Here is a 16,549-nt window from a genome sequence, read left to right as displayed (position 1 = left end):
AGGAAACCAAGGCTTAAGCTAGCTTGAACAATAAAACTAACGTACAACAGATGGCAGAAATGCAAAAAAATGAAAAATTAAAATTTTTCAGTAGCTGCCTTTTACCTGCCCACGGCAGTGTACTTTCCCCACTACTCATTTCGCACGCCTTTTCCGAATAATACTATTCGTAAACTTATTTTTAGGAACTTTCAAACCAAAAAGTTATATGAGTAAAATCAGATAACATTAGTAAAGGTGCAGAAACTAAAAGCATTGAAAAAATGAAAAACTCGGCAATTAATACTACTATTCGGCAAACTAAATAAGCTAGCTTGTACAATAAAGCTAACGTACAACAGATGTCAAAAATGCAAAAAAAATGAAAAATGAAAATTTTGCAGTTACTGCCTTTTACCTGCCCACGGCAGTGTACTTCCCCCACTACTCATTTCGCACACCTTTTCCGAATAATACTATTCGTAAACTTATTTTTTAGAACTTTCAAACCAAAAAGTTTTAAGAGTGAAATCAGATAACATTAGTAAAGGTGCAGGTACTAAAAGCAATGAAAAAAATGAAAAACTCAGCAACTAACTGTTTCGAGGCAGTTAAAACAAGCCTCTTATTTAGTGCGAAAATAAAGATTCACGATCAACCAAACAGAGGACAAATGAACCGATTTGGTTCATTTCTCTTTACGTTGCCTCATTTTACTCATATCTTAGCGCAAAGCTTCGCCTGTGTTTATAAAAAAGTGTGCCTTCTGTTTTCTGTTTGTTATTTTATAGATTTAAAAGATTACTCTGAGAAAACATCATGCAAGTCAATTTTATTTATCTATTAAACATGAACAAGCCCTGCAAAGTTTAATTTTACTACATATATATAGTATATATATCAGGGTCGTAATCAGACTTTTGTTTCGGGGAGAGTTTTACCAACACAATTCTCGTGAAATCTATCCTATATGATTAAACACTGAGCGTATGTACCTATGTATCTATGTATGTATCTATGTCCGAGTTACTTCTTCCGAACGCCAGTGAACTGATCGTAGAACCAGGTATCGATAGATTCGTAATTTTCCCGTCTTTATGTTTGGCTATTAAACATAATCCTCCGACATGAATTAGCGGAGATATAAATTGAAAACTATTAATTATGCTACTTAGATTTCGACATAAAACCCCTATTTTTCGAAGGCTTTCCTCCATTCAAATTATTATCCAGTGCTCCATCTCAACTTTCCGTAACAATGCTTTTATTAAAATTTGTAAGGTTAAAAATATTATTGAGAAAAAAGATCTGTTGCCACTTTTTTTTCTCGAATATGAACAACTAAAATTCTGGTTTTTGTTTTGAGGCTTTTCCTGTAATCGACGGATTTAAAATGCTTCCTTTTTAGTTTTCTTCCGAGATCTGCCGCAAAATTTTACTGATTTTTTTTTTTAAATTTAGTTCAAGTCGGATTGCTGGACGCCCGTCACTTGACGTAACGTGTTTTCGAAGATGACCGTGCAAAGCCGGCTGGAGCAGCCATGGACTAATAATAAGAGTAGACTGAGCTATGGCAACCCTTTTGCTGCTCATAAACCAAACCATGTGACTGGTGGATATCCTAGCAACAGCGGGCATTGATCGTAGCAAACGATCAACTCCAGCGAGAAATAAAATAAATAGAATTGGTGGAACACGGAAGAATGATCTTTTATGGAGTCCGATTTGTAAATTTGTTATTCTAAGCTGTAAATATTTCGTTAATATAGTGAGTTTTTCGTTTAGATAGTATTGTGCATTTTCTTTAGTCAATTTCAATAACTTTCTAAGCACTTAAAGATGCAAGCGACCAAAAAGAAGAATCGGCAAACGGTAAGATTTTTACCTACAATTTCAATTTAAGATACCGATTAGTACATTTTTGCGTCAACGCAAAACGTTTACGCCATTACGTTTACACCAACGCTGAAGTAGCAGTTCCGAATGAAATAAAAGTTCCTGAAAACTGTGATCAAAAACCAATTACTAATGTCAAAATAATGCATAATTAAAAGAAAAACAGTTCAATCTCTGCACCTGGAAAAAAAATTATAATAAAAACACATTACGTCTTAAAATACATGTCGAGTGCCAAACTATAGATAATCCTGCCATCTAGCAACCATGCTGCCAAAGTTTTCGCCAAGCCTCCCACCAGTCACATGATGTATCCATGAACCAATTTTTTCATCAGCAAGTCTGGGAAAGTTCGGTCTACTCTTATTATTAGTCTATGGGCGCAGCTAGTATGATCAATAAAATTCGATTTTATTCGTATACCCTGTTGGTTTTATTAGAGTGGGTGGTAGTTCAAATGGGAGGGGGGATGCTACTTTAAGGGCAAATATGAGCAGATATAAAAGGTGACGTGTGTATAAAATGAAGAAAAAAGAAATTATGTGTGTACATTACATAACTTTATCCCTGTTAAATATTTGATGTCCTTTTAATGAGTGATAAAAAAACAGATGCTTGTATTCCTGCACACCCATTCGAAGTAATACTTCTTAAATACATGTTTTTTAACACTTAAAAAAGTGTAAAATATAGAGTTTGGAGCTTTTAAATTTAAAAAGTTTGATGTTTTTGTTAGCGTCAGGAATTGAAAATCTGAATGAAAATAATATTTTGCAAAAAATGATGTCACACACAATAGCTACAACGAAAATAAATACTACAGATGAACACTGAGTTTGTATAATTCGTCAGTAACAATGCTTTCATTTTAAAAATGAAATTGAAATAAACAAAGATGAAAAAAATAAAACATTAAAAACATTAATAAAAAGCTTTCTTGCAAAAAAGTATTACAAAAAACATATTTTGGAACAGTTTTGAACAATTTCGGAAGGGGGTCAAACCTTAAAAACCCACCACTTAAATACGGCCAATATATATATATATATATATATATATATATATATATATATATATATATATATATATATATATATATATATATATATATATATATATATATATATATATATATATATCATGCTATACCATGCTATTAACTAAGTCATAATATCATCAAACAGATTGCAGCAAAATCCTGCAGTCAAGGGACTTGCATTAGATCATTATGTGCACAATGCAACTTAATCATTTTCTCGGAAATTTACTGATCGTTAATTGCTAAGCAAAACATTACTTCGGTTCATTATAAGCGTTTTATTGGGAAATTCAGAATTTCCTGGGATAGTTATGCAACAAAACTGAAAAAGAAATATTTCCTAGAAGTATTTCGTAACTTTGAAACATCGCTTGTGTTTAATGAAACATTCCTAAGCTACTGGGCAGAACAAAACTCGTCAAATATTAGTTTTCGGTTGTGTACCATAAATATGCAAATACTCGTGAAATACTAAAGCAGCATTACATGGTATATTTTGTTGTAACGTGAAAGTTTTTTTTTTAATATTTTTTTTCTCCTAAAAGTAGGTTAAAATGTTTTTAACGAAATTTAAAAAAAAATTGTATTTGGTTCTGCCACATTAATATTTAAATAATAGTCACTGATGTAGCCAGAAAAATGCCATCCTCTTATTAAATGTATCTTTCTCTCTGTTTGGCACAGTCACAATAGGAAACAATCCTTCCAGTTTTGAGAGGAACCGTTCTGTTTTCCAGTTTCCTGTAACGTTGTTCTCCCCCTCCCCCCTCTGTAACTGCGGGATGCTGAGATGTCCCATCTTCAAAAGTAACAAAAGGTAAAAGTGGGAATGTTTCAACAAAATTTCATACAGTAGAATCGTTTTTATGTATTTTCATACTAATAGCTCGAATCATACAAACTTTCTCATAATTACTGAATTTTTATTTTTGCTCTTTCCACCAATAAATGGGAATTTTTGCTCATCGACAATTTTGCAAACCGCAGTTCCTGAAGCGACTGATTATAAAAGTAAATACTGTGAAATCCCACTAAGAACTTCATGCGTGTTTAAAATCATACTTAAGAAGATTTAAGCATTAAAAACAAAAGTATACACATATTCCTCTTTTTAAGAAGTTATTTTCTTTTTTGAGCACTAACTGTAAAATATATGCAACTTTTTAAACAACACACAAGCAGTAGCAGTAGCCAAAAACTGTCAAATCCCATGTTCTAGGTTTAAAAAATAATGGTCACCTAACTCGCACAAAAAGCAAGTTATGTGACATAAGCTGTAAAAAATATTGACAGTCTGTTGATTTCTCAAGCTTGACTGTTAAGCCAAAAAATTGTTAACAGTAATTACGAAACAGTTCAGAATAATACTTTTCAGAAACTTACCAATTTTTTCTCATGGAATGAAACCTTCGCAGTACCTTTTCCGACCAAAAAGTTACACGAATGTCCATCCAGACAAATAAATCACACTATAAAAAAGGTCCCCAACTGAGTCCTTGTACAAAGCAATTAATAAGCGGATTAGGAAAACGTATTTCGTTAAAAACGAAGAAACGATTTGAGTCTTTTCTTAAAAAAAATCGCAAAAGAGGACTTAATGCTGGCCGTAGGGCAACATTAATGATGGATCATTGCACTTAAACATGTTAGGCCTTGAATTCGAAAGCCATAATTATCATGAAAAAATGATTGAATTGTAGACAAGTTATTAGGAGGGGCAGGGAAGGGACAGAACCAAATCTTCTTCGTCATTTGTATGCCAGTCAGCGAAATCAAATTTTCAGAAACATTTTTGTGTCCTAGATTTTGTTGCAATAAAAAATTCAGTTCCTTGCACACATATTAAACACACACTTACTCACACGCATGCATCAGAAGTGCCCCCCAAAAGGGAGGGGATGTTTGGCGCAATCTGAGTCATAGAAAATAAGTATTTAGTAAATATTTCGAACAATATATAACATTTTTAAACCTCGTATATGTATATTTTGCAAAATTTAAATAATCAAGTCATACGACACCTACACATACACACACAACTACCCACACACTCATGCCTGCACACAGATATAAACACATATGCCTACACACACATACACATACCTCCCCCCCCCACACACATAAACACACACGCCTACATACACACACACACACACTCGTGATTGTGAAAAACATAATTTGAATTCCAGATGTCAAAATTCAAATTAAGCTTTTTTTTTTCGTTTAAACAATTCATCGTTTAAAAAATGTTTGTGGATTTAGAAATAATAATATTAAAACTCTCTAAGTTTCACAAAAACTCAAATTCGACTTTTTTTGGAAAATTAGGGTCTTTTCCTACCTTAAAACGAATTTGATGATTTTTTATTATTTTTCTTTTTTTTTGAACAATGCTTGAAAAAGTATGAACACAAAATAATCAGAGATGATTATTGAGATGTGAAAAAGAATATTAACTAAGAATGAACATAAAATAGATATTGAAGATTATTTTGACATTAACGTTGAAGCTTCATGAAAGAATGTTTCTGAAAAAAATATTATGAAAATACTGTCAAAAATTATTTTGGAATTAAGTATGGAAATGTGATCGGAAAATAGTATAGGATGAATATGTAAATCAAGACTTAACTATTTTTACATAAAGTTTTAAAATGAGTCAAATTAAATTTCATGAAGAATGAATATGACCTTAAACATTACTTGTTGTTTTGCCATTAGCTGTGAAAATGAGTTTGAAAAGGGAAAAAAAAGTGACCAAAAAATAAATACGGATGATTAAACGGTCATTTCGGATGATCAAACGGTACGGATGTTCAAAAGTCAGAAATTATATTTAAAGAAAAATAATGGGAAAGATAATAAAATAATCATTACGTAGATTTTAGTAATTATTTAATGCTTAATTAATTTATTAGTTAATTTAATTGGAAGAATTAACTTTTTGTTGGTTATAGATCATTTAGTATTAGTCATCGCAGAAAGAATATTATGGGTTCATTTATTGTTGAAAAAACCCTGTTCAAACTTTATTATTTAAGAAACACGAGTTTGTTTTTATATTTCTTGTAGCTCCTTGCTAAAGAAGCAAAAACGTTTGATGTTTTTAAAAATTCTGATTCATACTCACACTTTTCTTACTGCTTGAGGCAAATTAGTAATATGATTACAGCTTTCAGAGATCGATTTTAGTTACATTTTAGGGAAAAGAAACGCTAAACAAATTTGATTTCCAGACAAAAACTTTTCTTTTGTAGGAATATCGCCATTTTTTATTCCTTTTGCATCATTTATTATTAATTTTGAAAAACATACCTCCGTAATTTAATTGCGAAATACAGTGTCCGAGAAAGACTCCTTATCATTTACGTGTACTTTAAAGATTTGTTGCTGTACAATGCTTGAGAAAATGTTTATTTACTTTAATCATTGCTGATCACAATGAACATCATATTTTGAAATATTTTCTAACTTGAGAATACATTAAAAATTCCAACATCGTCATTCAATTAGTCATAAGCTTCGGGCTACTTCAAAGTGCGTTAATTGTATTTGATGCATATCTTTCTAGACTGTAAGTTTAATTTGTACATTTTATTCAGTGTTTTTATCTTAGAATATTACATTCAGTTTATTTATCTACGCATTAAAGAGTATTAAACCAGATAACAGCAGTCTTTCTAAAATAAGTCATTAAAATCTTAAAATGTAATTTGTGAAAATGGCGTGTGATAAGCAAGTTCATCGAAACTTTAATTTTTTGTTTTTAACCCCCGACACACAAAAGAAGAAAGTTATAAGTTTAACGTTGTCTTTGGATAACATTAAATAACGAAGATATTAATTAAAAACCTCTAAAAGATTTTTCGCGATTTTTTGCAGTGAAAACTTATTTAAAAATTAAATTTAGTACCAAAATAAAGAGTTTTTTCTGCGTTTGATAGAATGTGTTTGAAACTTCCATGTTATATAAAATTCGAATTATAACGTTTTTAAATCAGATTTTAAATACGCCTAAGCCTTTATTCACGCGATTGGTAACCGAATTCATTGTTGGCCGACAAGGAAATTAAACGCAATGATTAAAAATTTTTATCTGCTGCCAGTTTCTATTTGTTAAAAAAAAATACTTGTAATTGATTTTTAATAGTATGAGGCACTATTGTAGGTGAATAATTATACATGAAAATGTTTTTCCATAGGTTAGTTTAACAAAATGTCTGCTTTTCTTACATTTTTTTAAAAAAATTCTCACCGTAAAGGTATTCAAAAACTAAATCCCTCTCATTGCTTCAAAGCTCAAGCTTTCACTGTGACTGAACACTGATAAATAGATTAGTAGTTACATCTGAACTGAATGCAATAGAGAATATGCTGTCACAACCAGAGATGGGCAGATTCGTATTCGGAAATCCGAATCCGAGTTTGATTCACAGTACTTTAACGTGTCAATCCGAATTCGAATAGATTCGTATTTGCAAGTGTAAATCCGAATATGAAATTCGGATTCATACCTATGAATCCGAATCCGAATCTATTCAGATTCAGACCGATGAATCCAAATCATTTCTGATTCACATCTGTGAATGCGAATCCAATTGGATTCACACTTGGATTCACTGAAAAATTCAATTCAAAAGCTCAATATAAATAAAGAAATGTCTGTCTGTACCTCGCTACAGGTCGAGTTTTGGGTGCTAGTGAATTTCTGAAGAAAAATGATGATATTGTTATGGGTCCAAAAATTTTAAAAGTGAAATTCTACCAAAGTAATGTAAATTGAAACTTTGATTTGTTTACATAATTTTACCACAGATATGTAAAAGCTAAAAACGAACAGTAACACAATTATAGAATTAAAAAAAATTTAATGACCGTTCTAAAAAAATAATGAAAAGACCCGCGGATAGTTCGAATTGCGGATAAAACGACCGCCGATAGTCGGGAGTTTACTGTATTTGTCATAAAATTGCTAATTAAATGGAATTCATTATAAAGCAGCCTAATATTGATAACTCTTAATTATTATTTGTTATTGTAAAATACCAATACACTCCTATTTGTGATTCTGAGTGATTTTTAAAAAAATAAATGACCTCAGAATTTATGCATGAGTTACACGATTCATTTATTTTCTTATTAAGAAAAGAATAAGTATAATGTGTTTTACCAACAATTGTGTCAATAATTCACATAAATTTACACCGAAAATGTTTTAAATTTTTTAGTTAATTATAAATCAGACTTTGTTTTCACTGTGTGTTGACATTAGAATCACACAGAACTGGAACATTTAGACGCTCTTGACTAGTACTGCCGTGCTAAGCACAAAAGTCGTATCTGCAGCCGAGCTCAAAATAAGAAACTGCTTTTCAAAGTTTTACGAACATTTGATTAAAGTTCCACTTTTCCAGGACTTTCTAAAAAATATTTCTCATCCACAAATAATCCCAAAGCATTGTACGTAGGTAAAATAAGTTGCGAACCACGTCGTGACAATAACTCAGTTTTGATAAAAAGTACAGATATGACTTTTGTGCTTATCACGACAGAGTACTGCTTCTTAAACTGGTCCTTACTCGTTAAATATTAAAATTGTCCTTTAAATTGCCGTCATAAATACTGAGAGATTATAGCTAGCATGAAAAGCAGAAAATTTGAAATGGACGTAAAAATCGTAATTTTAGGCAATATTTTGTAATGTTATAGGGAACGGAATTTGGGATGCCCTCCCGAAACTTTTTTAATATTGAAGTCACTATTAAACTGTCGTTATGTTCGGGAGTCAACAGCTTCATCCGGTACTTTTCTCAAAACTTAAGTTTTTAAAACGCATTTTTAGGTTACTTTTGAAGCCATGAGGTGAGAAGTGCTGAGTAATAATGCTCAGATTAGTATACGAAAGGAAAAAGGAATTTATTTTTAAGTTTGAAAAGGCATTATTTTTATCTATTTTTTAAGTTAAAAACTTGAAATGTGTGAAAAGATAACATTCAAGTCTCATGGAACCCCTGAGAGAGCTCCGTGGAACCCTAGTGTTCCACGGAACACAATTTAAGAAACGCTGTGTTACAGAATAAATTAATACGTGAAATACACCGCCAGCTCAGTCATTTCCAGCCGAGGACTGCAGTTTCGTGCTTATTAGCACTCATCAGCCCGGCATAGGAAAGTGACTGAGCTGGAGATGGAAAACCTCTTACGTAAGCCAAGAGTGCGAAACAAACTGGTCGCTAATATAGAATTAGCAGACCAGACGAGTGACCGAAGCAATGGTTCGGTTCAACTCGAAGATTGAACGCAAGGCAAGGTATATTCAGTAAAAATGATATTTTTTTCTTTATTGGGTTGTAAAATAAACTTCTTTAAAATGACAGTCGGTGTCCCAAACTCTTATCTTTTGCTGAATACATGAAAGAAAGATCAAAATAAAAAGTGTCCCAAGTTAGGGAGGGAAGTCCCTAATTTGGGACAATGAACATTTTTCTGGTTTATTTTTAAAGGCACAAATCTACACACTCATACTTTGTCTCGAAGGGACGTCGTAAGGCATATCCTGCAAATAGAATGCTTCGTTCGAATGGAAAACGTATGATTAATATGCTACTAAAGGTAAAACAGGTTCAAAACTCCTAAGTTTGGGCACTTGACTATACAAAAAATTAACTGAAATTTTTAGCGTTTATGACCATAAAATCATGATTTTTAAATTTTTAATGACTTCTAAAACCTGGGTCCAGTCGTATTCGACTTGGGGCTCCGAATAGTAGGAAGTTCATTTTCGGGTCAATTACTTAGTTTAACGCCAATAAATATACATCCAAAAACTCACTAACACCCAAAACTCGAACTGTAGCGAAGTACAAACAAACATTTATTTATTTATATTGGCCTTTTAAATTAAATTTTTCAGTGAATCCAAGTGTGAATCCAAATGGATTCGTATTCATAGATGTGAATCAGAAATGATTTGGATTTATAAATCTGAATCCGAATAGATTCGGATTCGGATTCATAGGTATGAATCCGAATTTCGTATTCGGATTTACACTTGCAAAAGTAAATCTATTCGAATTCACACTTGTGAATACGAATGTATTCGTATTCGGATTGACACGTTAAGGTGCTGTGAATCAAATTCGGATTCGGATTTACGAATACGAATCTGCCCATCTCTGGTCACAACCACTCATCGTCATTAACAACTAGCAAAAATACCCGGCGTTGCCTGGGTCAGTAATAATTATGAGAAAAAATCGTTACTTGCTTTTGTTTTCTGGTTTAAGTGAAAGAATTTAAAACACATCTTTTTGACGTGATTAAAAATCGAGTTTCTTCCTTACCCATAAAAGTAAAATAGCAATAAGTATAAAGAACAAAATAGTATTGATTTAGAAATGAAAGCATATACAAATTTCCAAAGTATGAAATTATTCTTCTCATGTTTGAACAGATTAATCTGTTGATACTTTTTTTTTAACATGGAGTCTAAAACCTTCTCTGTATTGCTATTGAAGTTGCTCGTAATCCCCTTATACTTGCTTTAGTTATTTTGGGAAATTTCAATCATTGTTGGCTCTTGGTGCGATTTTACCGAATTTGCGGGAATCGTTTTGGGATACCTTCGATGATGCTCCCTCCTTCTTTCCTTACTTTTTAAAACAATATGATATTAATTTTCGTTACAAAGATATTATCGTCAGGTGCTGAGATACTTTTGGTCACCATAAAATGGCGCTAAAGAGTTTCATCCGAAATGTTTCCAAAATAAGTAGTAAAATTTGGCGATTGTTTGAAATTGTGCAAAAAGGAAAATTAATAGAAGTTTTTGTGCTGTTTATGGATTTTCCTAATTTAGTTGCTGGATTATTTAACACAGTAAAAAAAGTTTTTTAAAGATTCTTTGATTGGCGATATTTTGTTTACATGGTGAAAACTGAGAAACATTATGACGTAGCGCTGTTAACTTGAAGGGAAAAACAACGAATGTCTCAAGGACGAGGAAGTTAAACTTCCAGACGCCTTCTAAAAAACCTAAATACCTTTCCAGCTAATCACTTGTATATAATGGGGTCGTTTCCAAAATTTTTAAAGCATTTTTTTTCTGAAAGAGCAAGCATAAAAAATAAGATCTGACCATTTTTTAAATATTTTGTTTCGTTTAATATTTTTAAAAAATTACTTTAATCGGTGCACTTTCATTGTTTACGCTTCTGCCGATGACATCACAAATGATGAAATGCCATTCACTGTTGCCATTCACAGATCACAATATTTAATTCGCATCTTTACTCACGTGTACTGGCAACGATATGTTTGATAGCAAACGTAGAGTGCAATATTTAATTAGCTTCTTGATTATCATAACGTGGAAACGCTGAAAACAGATGCGCCAAAGTAAATCATTTGTGACGTCATAAACGTCATAAAGACAACTTTTTGTTTGAAAAATCGAATATTTTAAAAAAATAATTAAAAAAATAAATGTTGGGAAATGGAAAAAAATTTCTGAGTTCATGTTTTTTTTTTTTTTGTTTATTCTATCAATTTCAGTGACTAAAAGTAGTGCTTTTGACTGAATCAAACAACCCCAATAGCACTGTTAACTTGTTGGAGAAAACCGCTCCTTAATACTGCTGAAGCTAAACACTTCATTAGAATCAGCACTGTTAACTTGTTGGAGAAAAAGGAGAATATCGCAAGGAAGAAGAAATTACACTTCCAGACCCTTCTAAAAAAAACCCTAAATACCTTTTCAACCGAACATTTCCATTGAATCATCTCTCTTAACTTGTTGGAGAAAACCACTCTTAAATACTGCTAAAGTTGAGTACTTCCATAGAATCAGCAGTTAACTTGGAGAAAAAAAAAGAATGTCTCAAGAGGGGAATGAAGTTAAACTTCCAGATGCCTTCTAAAATTCCTAAATACCTTTCCAGCTAATCACATCTATATGATCAGCACTGTTAATTTGTTGGAGAAAACCGCTCCTAAATACTGCACTGTAAAGCATTCTGTGTTACCTTCTTTATCTTTACCTTTACTAATAATAAAACTGAATGTCTCTCTGTCTAGATCTCTCTTTGTCCAGATTTCTATCTGTCTGTCAGGATCTCTGTGACGCCCATAGCGCCTAGACCGTTCGGCCTAATTTCATGAAATTTGGCAAAGAATTAGTTTATAGCATGGGGTTGTGCACCTCAAAGCGATTTTTCGAAAATTCGATTTTGTTCTTTTTCTATTCCTATTCAAAGAAAATGTTACTGATCACCACGTGGACGAATAAATTAGGAAATTATCATGACGTGGAACCGTAACATGGGCAAGCAAATGAGTATAGCAAATTGGCGAGAAGTTCACCATCCAATATTTTTAAATATACAGGCGAACCAAATGACCTTTTAATTTTCAACTACGGGCAAAGCCGTGCGGGTAGCACTAGTACTCCATAAAATCAGTGGCAGCTTAGCTGCCTCCACTGTTCTGGAGAAACTTAACTGATATGACTGGAATAAAGTTACACATGGCTTGTGGACCGTTACACCATGGTCATGTCGCTATAGTGTAACGTCTCGCTCATTTCTGCGTGAGGTTACTCCAGAATTTTTTGTATGCTTACAGAGAAATTGCTTGAAAGGTTACACATTAACAAAAACCAAGCTTTTATCCGATTTTTTTTTCTCATTTTTAATTGTTAGTAGACTTACACTTCAAGCTAACTACTCGATGATTTAAATTATCCAGGTTATAATAAATGATCAAGTAATTATTTCTTTCGATGCGTTTTAAATTGAAAGTACAGAAATAAAGTAGTGGGTTTCAATACTTGAAATTTCGTTGTAACAGCATTAAAATATCATCTTAAAACCCCTTTCTTTACAGCTCTTTATTTTAACTATTTGTTTATTCAATACTAGTGGTACCCGCACGGCTTTGCCCGTAATGGAAAAATTAAAAGATCTTTTGGTTCGCCTGTATATTTACAAATAATGTATGGCAAATTTTCTCGCCAATTGGCTTGTACTCATGTTACGGTTCCACGTTATGATAATTTCATATCTCGCCAATTGGCTTGTGCCCGTGTTACGGTTCCACGTTATGATAATTTCGTAATTTACTCGTCCATCTTATATTTTTGTTCTTAAAATTGGAATAGAAAAAGAACCACATCGAATTTTCAAAAAATCGCTTCGAGGTGCACACCCCCATGCTACAAACTAACTTTGTGCCAAATTTCATGAAAATCGGCCGAACGGTCTAGGCGCTATGCGCGTCACAGAGATCCAGACATATTACAGACATCCACACATCATCCGGACAAAGATACTTTTAACTTTATGATTAGTAATGATTTATCAAGTTCATGCTTTTTCACAACCAATGTACAACGATTATTTAATTTAATATACAAACAATACATTTTTATTGCACTAAGAGAGGATATAACACCCGGTGCTCGAGCCTCCAAAGCGAATCTCTGGCACAAGTCGCAACGCAAACGTTTTGACCGCTCGGCCACCAAGGCCGGTTTTCATTCCGCTGATAAGAGTTTACCAGCCCTGCATCGATGATGGTCTTTACGCATGCGCTTTGAGTTCTTCTGAAACCATCGCACAAGATTGAGTTTTTAAAACAATGATACTACACCCTTCAGAATTTCGTACAACGTTACACCCATTAATACTGGTGACTTTACGCATTTATTTATTTATTTTTTATTGTGCTAAAGCTAAGTACTTCTATAGAATCAGCAACACTAACTTTTTGGAGAAGAAAAAGAATGTTTCAAGAAAGAGCAAGTTAGAGAGAGTCTTTAGCGTGAGTTTAATAGAAGAAAAGAAAAAGAAATTTAAAAACTGCAGCAGGGAAGATTTTGACAACAGTAAACAATAGAAAAACCACCAACTTTAAACTGACTAATTCTCAAAGGAGAGTTATGCAAGGATTCGAACGTGAAAGCCCTATTGATGAGCCAGTACTATTTATCAAGGAGTAAAAAAAGTGCTTGTGTGCATAGATTACTTTTCTACCAAGTTTTCTGTTGACTGGATAAAGTGCATAAACTGCTTCGGATGGTTACATGAAACGTTTGCGATATACAAAGATGCTATGGTTGTGGAAGAAATAAAAAGAATTGTGTGTCGTAAAGACTCACGATAGAAGTGAAACTTTTATCTTCACATTTATTTATTTTATTAATTAATTAATTAATTATTTATTTATTTATTTATTTTTTTTTTTTTTTTTTTGCATTCGAAATTTTCACTTTATCCGCACATTATTTCTCAGGTCATGCTCTTGTTCTTTTTGCGCCTGACTTAGGCATATTCACAACAAAATCGTACATTTTTATGAAGAAAATAGATTAGTAACAACGGAGAAAACTGAACTCGAAACCAGCTTTTTAACTGTTGCCAAAAAATAATTATTATTTTAAAGTTGATTTTATTAATAAAAGTTAGCAAACTAATTTCAAGGCTGAACTTGTGAAATGTGAATAAAACTTTTAAACAGATGACTTGACTTGAATCAAAGAAATCTTCGAAAACCTTTATTATTTGAAAAGTTCAAAATTAACAATATCCACAAATATATGCTTGCTTACGTTCAGCCTTGAAATGAACTTGTTAAATTTATCAACAAAACTAACTTCATAATTACTACTACTATTATTCATTGTTCTTGGCAGCAAATAAAAAACAACTACGTCACTTCCGACACACAAAACGGTTGAGGATCAAAATTTCAAGTTCGCACGAAAAGTTTCACTTCAAAAACAAAAGTATTAGAAACCATGAGTATATGACAAAGTTGTGAATTTTTTTTTTTTAATCTTTCTACACGTTGTTAATTTAAAGTTAATTTTAGTTTTTATTGTGTTAATCATCTAATGACTCGCATTAATTTATCTAATTTATGTCCCTTTCATTGAAAGTAATATGTTTTGTGATGTTTTTTTCCAGTAGAATATGTAACCTGATGCAGTGAGGCATATTGCTTGAATGTCAAGGCAATGATCCTCAGTAATGCAATTTTTATTTAATGATAATAATTTATTTCGTATTTGTTAGTACTGACCGATTTTACAAAGCACCTATACCCCCATTAAGAAAGGTAGGACGCATTATCTTTCATTTTTAATTCACATAACAGAGTTTTTTTTAAATGTTTCTTCCTATGTATGGCGTGGGACTAATCATTTATAATTCAAGTACCATATTTTTTTATTTTTTCTTGGAACGAGAAGTTAAGTTTTTTTATCTAAAGATATCGTAGGAAGAAGAGCGCTAAAATCAAAGGAAAATACGTTTAATCATTTCATTGTCTTAATTAATCTAGTACCTAATTAGTTTTCCTTATACTTTGGAATCTGATTGATACGATTTGGTGAAAAATTCCGTCAATAACAGTAACTGCCTATATGTCTACTAGTGAGATTCAAAAAAAGTTTTTTTTCAAGCTTAAGTGCAGGCCATCCCCTATTTGTTTTAGACCAGTAAAAGTTTTACCTTCTTACTCAAATTTTAAGAGGGTGCTCAATGATCCCTTAATTTCACATTACCGTAGTATAGAAAATGCCACTAGTTTAAAAACATTTAATTTCCCTATCTATTTATTTATTTATTTTTTGTAAATAATTATTTTATTGCAATGTATATGCATATTACTAGTATATACTATAATATGTAGCATTGTTTTTTCAATTCAATGTATTTTTTTTAACCCCTCTCCCTCCCCATGCGTACGAAGTTTGGGGGAGGGGTTTGAGCACCCTCTTTCAGTTGAAATAGAAAGATAAAATTCTTCCAGTATATTACTATCCACTAGTCTAAAAATATTGAGGGGTGACCCGTTGTCTAGGAGAAACTTTTTTTTTTTACATGCATTTTTGAACTACCACAATATCTACATTAGATCGTAAAACCACCTTCGAGTCTAAGCGTTACGTACGAAGAAGAGTGCTAAAATCATTTGAAAATACACTTTATTGTTTTAAATTATCTGATTAATTTAGCACCTAAATAATTTTCCTTACTCTCACACGTTGGAATCTGATTGATACCATTTAGTGACAAATCCTATCCATTACAGTACTGCCCATATATGTAAATCAGATCGTATCCAAGCGTAAAACCATCTTCAAATACGCTTTTCAGTAATATTTCAATACATTTCCGTCCCGACTTAATTTCGACAAAGAGCTGGTTGGGAATTAGGCATTAATACTCCTCAATTTACAACTGCTTTGAAGTGTGGAAGTTCGGAAAACTGCCTTATAGCGCTCTAAATTCGGGTATTAAAAGCGTAATTAAAGCACCACTCACCTTTCCTAATTCTAGGCGATGCAGCTTCAGGCGAATAATGAAGCTTGCAAGCAGCGACGGAAAACGCCACTTCTGCAATGATTGCGTCCGTTCTGATTTCCCTAATTACCTGCTAATAAGGTGATAGGTCGGAAGTGTGGCGCAAGGCATGCAACATATGTTTAACCCAACACTTGTTGGAGATTTCGTGGACTGAGGGAAAGTGGCTTGAGTCAATGGAAGCTGATTTATGTGGGTTCGCTTGAAAGTTTTCTCGCGAGTCACTCTAATGGAGGGTATTGAAAGTAATAGTCATCTTTATTTTCTACTA

The 16,549-nt window shown here is 32.4% G+C and overlaps 1 protein-coding gene across 1 annotated transcript in view; it reads right to left on the bottom strand.

The window, feature by feature from the left end:
- Positions 1-16,335, bottom strand: part of LOC129226481 (uncharacterized) — a 44,048-nt gene extending 27,713 nt beyond the window's left edge. Inside the window, exon 1 of the mRNA XM_054861092.1 lies at positions 16,240-16,335. The gene's annotated coding sequence lies outside the window, so the exon portion shown is untranslated. The remainder of the gene's footprint in view (positions 1-16,239) is intronic.
- Positions 16,336-16,549: the final 214 nt, after the last annotated feature.

This window comes from Uloborus diversus, chromosome 7, assembly GCF_026930045.1.
Source record: "Uloborus diversus isolate 005 chromosome 7, Udiv.v.3.1, whole genome shotgun sequence".
Lineage (NCBI taxonomy): Eukaryota > Metazoa > Arthropoda > Arachnida > Araneae > Uloboridae > Uloborus > Uloborus diversus.
The sequence above is the reverse complement of the archived record's forward strand: the minus strand, read 5'-3'. Positions and strand labels throughout refer to the sequence as shown.